This window comes from Loxodonta africana, chromosome 27 (assembly GCF_030014295.1).
Source record: "Loxodonta africana isolate mLoxAfr1 chromosome 27, mLoxAfr1.hap2, whole genome shotgun sequence".
Lineage (NCBI taxonomy): Eukaryota > Metazoa > Chordata > Mammalia > Proboscidea > Elephantidae > Loxodonta > Loxodonta africana.
The window spans coordinates 35,901,357-35,912,073 of record NC_087368.1 but is presented as its reverse complement, the minus strand read 5'-3'; positions in this window follow the sequence as shown (position 1 = coordinate 35,912,073).

Here is a 10,717-nt window from a genome sequence, read left to right as displayed (position 1 = left end):
CCCTCAGAGGCCCCACAAAACCGGGAGGAGGATGCCCCTTTTCTCAGGGGTATGCATGCAGACAAGGACACCCGACAACTGCTCAGGGGTCCTGTTATTACGGTTCTTTGGATTCATTTCCTCAGTCGCTTCCATGCAGCACAAGCCAGGTGTAGAGTTAAGCTGTCCTAGAACCTGCCTTTCTGCCTCTTTGCCTTCTTCCCTTCCTCTCTCCCTCCCTCCTTCCTCTCCTCCCATTTTAACTTTCTGTTATGGAAAATTTCACATATACTCAAAAATAACTCCCCAGGTACCCACCACTCAGCTTCAGTACTTACTGGTCCTTGCCTAATTGTTTTTCATCTACCCTGCTGTTTCCCCCCTTCCCTCTCCAGTATTTTGAAGGAGATCCTGGACATCACGTAATGTGTCCTTAAATGATTCGGGACCATATATGTTTCTAACAGATAAAGGCTGTTTTCAAAAACACAACCATAGTATCCTTATGACACAGGCAAAGTTAACAATCCTTAATTAACAATAATTCCTTAATATCATCTAATATCTAGTCTATAGTTAAATTTCTGTGTTGTTTCAAATGTCTTTTTATGATTAGTTTGTTAAATCAGGATGCACACACTGAATTTGGTTGCTGTGTCTCTTAAATCTCTTTTAATCTATTAAGGTGACTTATTTGTTAAAGAGACCCTGTCATTGTCCTGCAGACCCTTCCACATTCCAGGCTTAGTGAGTGTTTGACAGCATCTTGGTGTTTGACAGCATCTTCTATTGATCTTTCTCCTTCTCCCCATAAACTGGTACTTAGGTTTAGAGGCTTGACTGGATTCAAATTAAAAAATTTGAGGGAGGTGGCAAAAATACTCCAGAGGAGATTCAGTATACAGTATTTTTGATTGCACCATGCCTAATGATTTCCATGTTTACATCATTCACATTACATTTCTAAGACCTACGTTTCCTATCACTAGTATCTGCACTTTCGTTTTTATAAAATAGGAGCATTGTGCAATAAAATATTCAAATAACTGAGCAATATTGTACTACGTGGACGACGGCATGCTGCTCAAACTCAAGTGTGAGAAGCAGTCAGCGCTGCCGCGTGAGAATTCAACAACATGCTGGCCAGCCCATGCACCAGAGCCAGGACTCCGTGTGTAAGGGGAGAGCTAGGCATCTTGACAGAGGAAGCGCGAGGCTCTGTCACCGGCTGTGACGCAGGGCTGTGACGTACGTAGTGTTGCCCTCGGCTGGTGTGTTGGTGCAAGGAGGGCAGAGCGGCATGTGTATTGTTCACTCACTCTCAACATCTATTACGTGACCTTTAAAAATGAAGGAACGAATGATGTTAACAAGGCCAGAGAAAAGCCTATGGTAGTTCTGAGCAGTGAGTATCATGATTAGGTCTGTTTTTTAGTTATATCCTTTGCATATTTTGACTCTGTGGTATGATGAGTTATTTTTCTTTGCAAATTAATTGATCTGCATTACAAATCTAATACATTTCACCTTGGAATATTTAGAAAAGCAAAAAGAAAACTTAAATTACTGATAATTCCACCCCTTAAGGTTAACATTTGAGCATCTTTCCTTGTATTTTTCTATATACGTATATATAAATATTAAACAAAACTTGGGATCATGTAAAATATATTAAGAATCCTACTTTTGACACTTGAACTATATCACCTTCTCCTAGAATAGGATTTTTAATGGCCATATTCCATGATTATTTCATTATTATACCTATTTCTAAAGTAACCAGACCCAAACCCAATTTTGATAACACAAAACTCTGATGAACAGGACCACAGAGCAGTGATTCTTACCAGAATTGTGCTTGTTAATAAAAGCCAGCCACTCTGCGGCGTGCACAGCTCCAAGACACGAGATTAACTTTGACAAGTATCCATTTAGTTTGGTTTGATTTTCTGCCAGTCTTATGATGTCCTCAAAGCAGACCCTGGAACCCACGATATTGTGTTTGGTGTCCAGGGAAGCAGCAAAACCTAGAGAAGTCATCCCAAATTACAGAATAGTATGGACAGCCAACATTCATTCTCTTTACACCAAAGTTGTCTGTTTTTTTTTTACAGTAAATTTTTAACGGAAATGTTAAAAATGCCATATAAGATAGGTCAAACATCACGTGGGGAAAATAATCTGTTAGGGTAAAAAGGAATGGAAATGGTGAAGCTGAAGCCAGATGTGTCTGTAGATAGTTTTTCAAGATTCTATACTGTGTAAAGGTCCTGGTGTAAGATGACTTTAAGCTGATTCATTGTCACTTGCCTCTGCTGTGGCTTCCCAGGCATCTTAGTTAGCAGCCACCCTGCCCCCAGGGTACCGAGGGCAAATAAATGTTTCGGGGCTGACAACAGGAAAGAATTACAGAACAAGCAACTACTTGCGACGCAGAGGTGGGAGTATCCTGGAAAGTGATGTGCTGAAATACTGACCCTTCCAGCTGGTTAACCTTATACTCATGCATTTACTAGTGACATTCACTCGTCAATGACAACTGAATATATGACAGCCAATGATTCAGGGGAAAATGCAGTATTGTGCATGGAACTGGAAGAGATTCAAAGTGAGTGCCATGGGATTAGCAACTTCTTCTGAAAGTTTAAGGCAAGAACAATGATTAAGGCTTTGAATTACCCGGTAGAGTACATGCAGTGTTTTTTGACCATCAGTATCCATTTCCTTGTTTTGGTGACTGTATCCAACTTTTTTCTGGGGAACAACTCCCATCATACAGTCCATGCTCTTCCGGTGCAAGGGGTGAAGCACACGACTCAGACCTGGCCAGCTGTGGCACAGAATTTTCCCAGCTACAGTAATTTGTCAAGGGATAGGCAGGTACCCACGTTGGTTCCATTAGTGAATCCAGGCACCGCTGGGAAGATCTCTTTCTTATTGGACTTAGACTGGCGTAGATGCAGGCCTGAAGTTGTTGGGAACAATCTTGGTATAAAGCTACGGGAGAGCTGAGCTCCCCCCCCGCTTTTTTTTAAACATTTTATGATTGTTTAGGTTTTTTTTTTTTTTTTTAACATTTTATGATTGTTTAGGTGAAAGTTTACAGAGCAAATTAGTTTCCCATTCAGCAATTTATAGACAGCTTGTTTCGTGACATTGGTTGCAAACCCCTGAATGTTAGCACTTTCCCTGCTTCCCTGTGTCCATTTGTCCGGCTTTCCTGTCCCTACCATCCTTCTGAACTTTCCCTCTGGACAAAGGCTGCCCTTTGGGTCTTGTGTAGTTGATTGTTCTGAGGTGTACATTCCTCACTGGTCGTGTTGTCTATTTTATAGGCCTGTCTATTGTATGGCTATCAGGTGATCTCCAGGAGTGATTTCAGTTTCAAGTTTGAAGGGTGTCTAAGGGCCATAGTCTGACCACCAGTCTCAATCAGGCCAGTAAGTCTGGTCTTATTTTTATCCACTCCTACAATGTTGTTATTCCTGTTGTCGCCGGATTGTATTAGTATTTGTAGTTGTTGCCTTCTACTCTTATGTATCTTTCAGCGTCTTCCTTTACCTTGTTTATGTTGTGCTGACTTCCCTCATATTATGTATTATCTCTCCCTTCACCAAAGTTAGTAAGTGTTTACTATCTGGTTAGCGGTTTTCTCCTCCCCTTTCCCATCCCTGGTAACTGTTAAGGAATGTTTGTCTGTGTGAAAACCTTTTCTTGACTTTTTATAACAGTGGTTTCATATAATATTTGTTTTTTTTGTGATTGACTTATTTCAGTCAGCATGATGTCCTTCAGGTTCATCCATGTTGTGAGATGTTTTGCAGATTTGTCATTATTCTTTAACATTGCACAGTATTCCATTGTGTGTATGTACCACAGTTTATCTGTTCATCATTTGATGGGCAGTTAGGCTGTTTCAATCTTTTCATTATTGTAAATAATACTGCAATGAACATGGCTGTGCATATGTCTATCTGTGTCACGGCTCTTATTCCTCTAGGACACGTACCTAAAGGAGTGGGACTGCTGGATCATATGGTATTTCTGTTTCTAGCTTTTCGAGGGAGTGCCATGTTGTTTTTCACAGTGGTTTTACCACTTTACGCTCCCCGCAGCAGCGTATGAGAATTCCAATCTCCCCATAGCCTCTCTAGCATTTTTTTTTTTATTCAGTGCCATTATTACCATGTGAGAGAGTATCTCATATTAGTTTTTATTTGTGTCTGTTTAATGGCTAATGATGTGAGCATCTTTCCATGTATTTGTTGGTTGCCTAGATATCTTCTTCAGTGAAATGTCTGTTTATGTCTTTTGCTCATTTTTAAACTGGGTTGTTTGTCTTTTTGTTGTTGAGTTTACACGCAAAATAAATTTTAGAGGTTATACCCTTGTCAGATGTGTCATAGCCAGAAATCTTTGCTCAGTCTGTCTGTTCTCTTTTTAATCTTTTGGAAGTCTTTTATTTCCAGGATTTCTAATTGGTTCTTTTTCATAGCTATCTATTCCAGTTTTGTTTTTTGGCCTGTTTTGGTTTTTGTTTTCACAATTTTATGTTCTTCTTAAATTATTCCTTCATTTGTCTTACTGAAGATAGTTGTTTTAAAATCTTGGAATTCCTTTGAAAACATTAAGTATTTGATTTTCAGGAGGTCTCAACTGTCTAGTTTATCTTCTGCCATTTGTGCTTTTTATGTTTGATAGTCTATTTATACCATAAATTAGGGCTCCTCGGTTTGTCTGTATTTTTTCTTCTATGTTCTTTATCTTTACAGTTTTAGCCTTCATGTTTAGGTCTTTGATCCATCTTGAGTTAGTTTCTGTGTATGTGTGAGGTATGGGTCCTCTTTCATTTTTCTGCAAATAGATACCCAGTTTTGTCAGCATCATTTGTTAAAGAGACTGTCTCTTCCCCATTTAATGGATTTGGATCCTTTGTTGAAGATTAACTGTCCATAGGTGGATGGTTTTATTTCAGGGTTCTCAATTCTGTCCCACTGATCTATGCATCAGGATGTTTTGACTACCATGGCTGTATAGTAGGTTCTGAGATTGGGGAGTGTGAGGCCACCTACTTTGTTTTTCTTCAGTAATGCTTTACTTATCTGGGGCCTTGTCATGCATTGAATTGTGTCAACTTGGTTAGGTCACGATTCCCAGTATTGTGTGGTTGTCCTCCATTTTGTGATTGTAATTTTCCTATGTATTTTAAATCCTAATCTCTGACTGTGGTTAATGAAGCAAGATTATATTATATTAAAGAGGATTAGGGTGGGATAGTAACACTCTTAACTAAGGTCACATTCCTTATCTGATGTAAAGTGAGTTTCCCTGGAATGTGGCCTGCACCACCTCTTATAAGAAATAAAAGGAAAGGGAATTGAGCAGAGAGTGGGGGAACCTCATACCACCAAGAAAGCAGCACCGAGAGCAGACCGTGTCCTTTGGACCTGGGTTTCCCCGCGTGAAGCTCCCGGTTCAGGGGAAGATTGACAACAAGGACCTTCCTCCAGAGCCAACAGAGAAAGCCTTCCCCTGGAGCTGACGCCCTGAATGTGGACTTGTAGCCCACTAGATTGTGAGGATGAATTTCTCTTTGTTAAAGCCATCTCCTTTCGGTATTTCTGTTGTAGCAGGCAGCACTAGGTAACTAAGAGAGGCCTCTTTCCATATAAAGTTGGTGATTATTTTTTCCATCTTGTTGGAATTTGAATTGAGTGTCATTTTTACAACGTTAAGTCTTCCTATCCATGAGCAGGGTGTATTTTTCTACTTATGCAGGTCTCTTTTGGTTTCTTGCATTAGTGTTTTGTAGTTTTCTTTGTATAAGTCCTTTGTATCCCTTGTTAGGTTTATTCCTAAGTATTTTATCTTTTGGGGGCTATTATAAATGATATTGTTTTCCTGATTTCCTTTTTGAAGTTCTCTTGCTTAGTACAGAGGAATACTACTTAGCTTTGTGTGTTAATCTTGTTTCCCATCATTGTGTGAAACCCTTCTATTAGTTTCAGTAGCCTTCTTGTAGAGTCTCTGGGATTTTCTATGTATAGGATCATGTTATCTGCAAATAGGGATAGTTGTACTTCTTTCTTACCAATTTGGATTCCTTTTATTTCCCTATCGTGCCTTACTGCTCTAGCTAGGACTTTCAGTACAATATTGAATAAAAGTGGTGATAAAGGGCATCCTTGTCTCATTCTCATTTTCAAGGGGGAATGCTTTCAGTCTCTCCATTAAGAATAATGCTGGCTGTTAGTTTTGTATATCCACGCTTGATTATGTTTAGGAATTTCCCTTCTATTATTATTTTGCTGAGAGTTTTTTTTTTATCAAGAATGGGTGTTGGACTTTACTAAATGCCTTTTCTGCATCAATTGAGAATATCATGTGATTCTTTTCCTTTGTTTTATTTATATGGTTAATTACATTGATTGGTTTTCTAATGTTAAACCACCTTTGCATACCTGGTATGAATCCCACTTGGTCATGGTGTGTTTTTTTTTTTTTTTTGATATGCTGTTGAATTCGGAAACCCTGGTGCCATAGTGGTTAAGTGCTATGGCTGCTAACCACAGGGTCAGCAGTTCAAATCCTCCAGGCGCTCCTTGGAAACTCTATGGGGCAGTTCTACTCTGTCCTATAGGGTCGCTATTAGTTGGAACCGACTCGACGGCACTGAGTTTGGTTTGGTTTGTGGCTGTTGAATTCTGTTGGCTAAAATTTTTGCATCTATATTCATGAGGGATATTAGTCTATGCTTTTCTTTTTTAGTGGTGTCTTTGCCTGGATTTGGTATCAGGGTTATGCTGGCTTCATAGAATGAATTCAGCATTCCTTCCTTTTCTATGTTATGGAATATTTTGAGTAGAACTGGTCTGGGCTCTTCTCTGTTTGGTAGAATTCTCCAGTGAAGTCATCTGGGTCAGGGTTTTTTTCTTTTTTGCGGGGGGGTTAAATTGTCTCTTCAATTTCTCCTTGTTATAAGTTTGTTTAGATTTTCTACTTCAGTTTGTGTTAGTTTAGGTAGGTACTGTGTTTCTAGAAATTTTTCCATTTCTTCTAGGTTTTCAATTTGTTGGAGTACAGTTTTTCATAGTATTTTGTTATGATCTTTTTCTCATTTGGTTCTGTTGTAATGTTGCCCATCTAATTTCTTATTTTTTAACTTTTTTTTTATTGTACTTTAGATGAAGGTTTACAGAACTAATTTCTCATTACACAGTCAGTACACATACTGTTTTATGGCAATGGTTAACAACCCCACTACATGTCAACACTCTCCCTTCTCGACCTTGGGTTCCCTTTTACCAGCTTTCCTGTTCCCTCCTGCCTTCCAATCCTTGCCCCTGGGCTGGTGTGTCCCTTTAGTCTTGTTTTCTTTTATGGGCATGTCTAATCTTTGGATGAAGTATGAACCTTGGGAGTGATTTCATTACTGAGCTAAAAGGGTATGGGGGGCCTCATTTCTTATTTTGATTATTTGCATCTTCTTTTGTCAATTTGGCCAGTGGTTTGTCTATTTTATTGATTGTCTCAAAGAACCAACTTCTAGTCTTGTTGGTTTTTTTCTATTGCTTTTCTGTTTCCTTTTTTTTCTGCTCTAATATTTGTTATTTCTTTTTTTCTGGTGACTGTGGCCTTCTTATGCTGCTCTTTTTCTATTTGACCAAGTTCTAGGGTTAAGTTATTGATTTTGGCCCTTTCTTTTTGGATGTGTGCATTTACTTCTATGAATTCTCCTGCAAGCACTGTTTTTGCTGTGTCTAACAGGTTTTAGTATGCTGTATTTTCATTCTCATTTGATTCTAGGGGATTTTTCAATTTCATTTTTAATTTCTTTTATTACCCAGTGGTTTTTCAGCAAGGTGTTATTCAGTTAACATGTATTTGATTTTTTCCCTTGTTCTTCTTTTCATCGATTTCTAGTTTTATAGCATTGTGGGGCCAGAGACGATGCTTTGTATTAATTTGATGTTTTTGAATATATTGAGGCTTGCTTTGTGGCCTAAAATATGGTCTGTTCTGGAGAATGATCCATGTACACGGGAGAAGAATGTCTACTGTGCTGCTGTTGGGTGGAATGTTCTCTGTATGTCTATGAGGTCAAGTTGGTTAATTGTGTTACTTAGATCTTATGTATCTTTGTTTACTTTCTGTTTGTTCTGTCCTTCATCGAAAGCGGTGTGTTAAAGTCTCCTACTATTATCTTGGAATTGTCAGCTTCCCTTTTCAGTGCTGTCAGAGTTTATGTATTTTGGAGCTCTGTCATGGGGTGAGTAGATATTATGGTTATGTCTTCTTGGTGGATTGTACCTTTAATCATTGTATGATAACCCTCCTTGTCTCTTAAAATGGATTTTGACTTAAAGTCTATTTTATCAGAGATTAGTATTGCCACTCCTGCTAGTTTTTGGTTACTGTTTGTATGATATACATTTTTTCCAACCTTTTTAAACTTATTTATGTCTTTGTGCCTAATTTGCATCTCTTGTAGGCAACATGGAAACCCTGGTGGCGTAGTGGTTAAGCGCTAGGGCTGCTAACCAAAGGGTCGGCAGTTTGAATCCGCCAGGCGCTCCCTGGAAACTCTATGGGGCAGCTCTACTCTGTCCTACAGGGTCGCTATGAGTCGGAATTGACTCGACGGCACTGGGTTTGGGTTTGGGTAGGCAACATATTGATGGGTCATGTTATTTAATCCATTCTGCCACTCTCTGTTTCTTGACTGGTGCCTTTAAACCATTTATAGCCAGAGTGATTATCAACAGGTGTGAATTTACTGTCATTTTGTTACACTTTTTGTTGTGGTGTTGCTGGTTTCTTTGTCCTGTTTAATTTTCTGTATTGAGTTCTTTTTATGTATTTTTTTTTCACTTCTTTCATTTTTGTTGATTTTTTCTTTATTGAGTCTTTATGGTTTTTTTGTTGTTCTTTATTTTGGTGAGTAGGTTTATTAACTTTCTTTGTGGTTACTCTGACATTTACTTTTATCTTCCTAACTTTAAGACAGTCTTATTTCTTGATATCGCCATGACTTCCTCTCCATAGAGTTCTACTCTCACCTATGGGTCACTATGAGTCGGAATCGACTCAACGGCAATGGGTTTCATTTTTGGTTTTCCTCTCCATATGGATATTCTATGTCCACACCATTTATTCCCCCTTTTTGCCTTGAAGCTGTCATTGCTTACAGATTGACATCTCTGGTTCCTGGTTTTTGGTTCTATAACTTTACTTCTGAGACTTCTCTGTCTGGGTTGGCATCTTGGTGATGCCGTTGTGTGGTTTACTCTCAGGTTGTTGTCTGATGTCATTGGTTCTCTATCTGATGGACTCCCTTTAATATTTCTTATAAGGATGGCCTAGTTTTTACAAATTCCCTTAACTTTCGTTTATCTGAGTGTCCGAACTTCGCCATCATATTTGAAGAACAATTGTGCTGAGTATATGATTCTTGGTTGGCAATTATTTTCTTTCCACAGGGTTTTATATATGTCATTCCATTGGCACAGTGGTTAAGAGCAATAGCTGCTAACCAAAAGGTCAGCAGTTCGAGTCCACCACCAACTCCTTGGCAACCATATGGGGCGGCTCTACTCTGTCCTATAGGGTCACTATGAGTTGGAATCAACTCCATGTCAATGGGTTTGGTTTGGTTTATTGGCTTCTTGCCTGCATCGTTTGGTTTATTGGCTTCTTGCCTGCATCGTTTCTTCGGAGAAATCAGATCTTAGTCTTCTTGGAGTCCCTTTACAAGTGGTATCTCATCTTTTCTGAGCTGCTCTCAGAATTCTCTCTTTGGACTTGGGAAGTTTGAGTAGAATATGTTTTGGTGATTTTTGGGGGGTCTATCCTGTATGGGGTTCATTGAGCATCTTGGAGGATGGAAATCTTCTTGTCTTTCATGATATTAGGGAAGCTTTCTTCCAGATCTTTAAAAAAAAATTTTTTTTTTTTGGGTCTCCTCCTGTTCTGGGATTCAAATCACACACAAATTATTCCTCTTGATAGTATTCTCTGTAACCGTTTGGCTTTCTACATTTTTTTCATTCTTTTTTCTGGTTGTTCCCTTAACAAATTGGTATCAAGGAATTTGTCCTCTATTTCACTAATTGTCTTCCATTGTTTCAATTCTGCTTCTATGTCCTTTGACTGAGGTATCTATGTCTGATATTTTATTGTTAATCTTCTGGATTTATAGCTGCTGTTTTTGTATGATTTCTATTTGTCTATTGTCTTAGTTATCCACTGCTGCTATAACAGAAGTAACACAAGTGGATAGCTTTAACAAAAAGAAATCTATTTCCTCACAGTAAAGTAGGTTAAAAGTCCAAATTCTGGACGTCAGCTCCAGGGGAAGGCTTTCTCTTTCTGTTGGCTCTGGAGGAAGGTCCTCATTAATCTTCCCCTGGTCTAGGAGCTTTTCTGTGCAGGAACCCTGGTACAAAGGATGTGCTCTGCTCCTGGTGCTGCTTTCTTGGTGGTATGAGGTTCCCCTGTCTCTCTGCTCACTTCTCTATCTCAAAAGAAATTGGCTCAAGACACAACCCAATCTTGTAGATTGAGTCGTGCCTTGTTAACTTAACTGCCACCTATCCCCCATCATTAACATCATAGAGGCAGGATTTACAACACTTAGGAAAATCACATCAGATGAAAAAATGGTGGACAACCACACAACACTGGGAATCATGGTCTAGCTAAATTGATACACATATTTCTTGGGGACATAACTCAATCC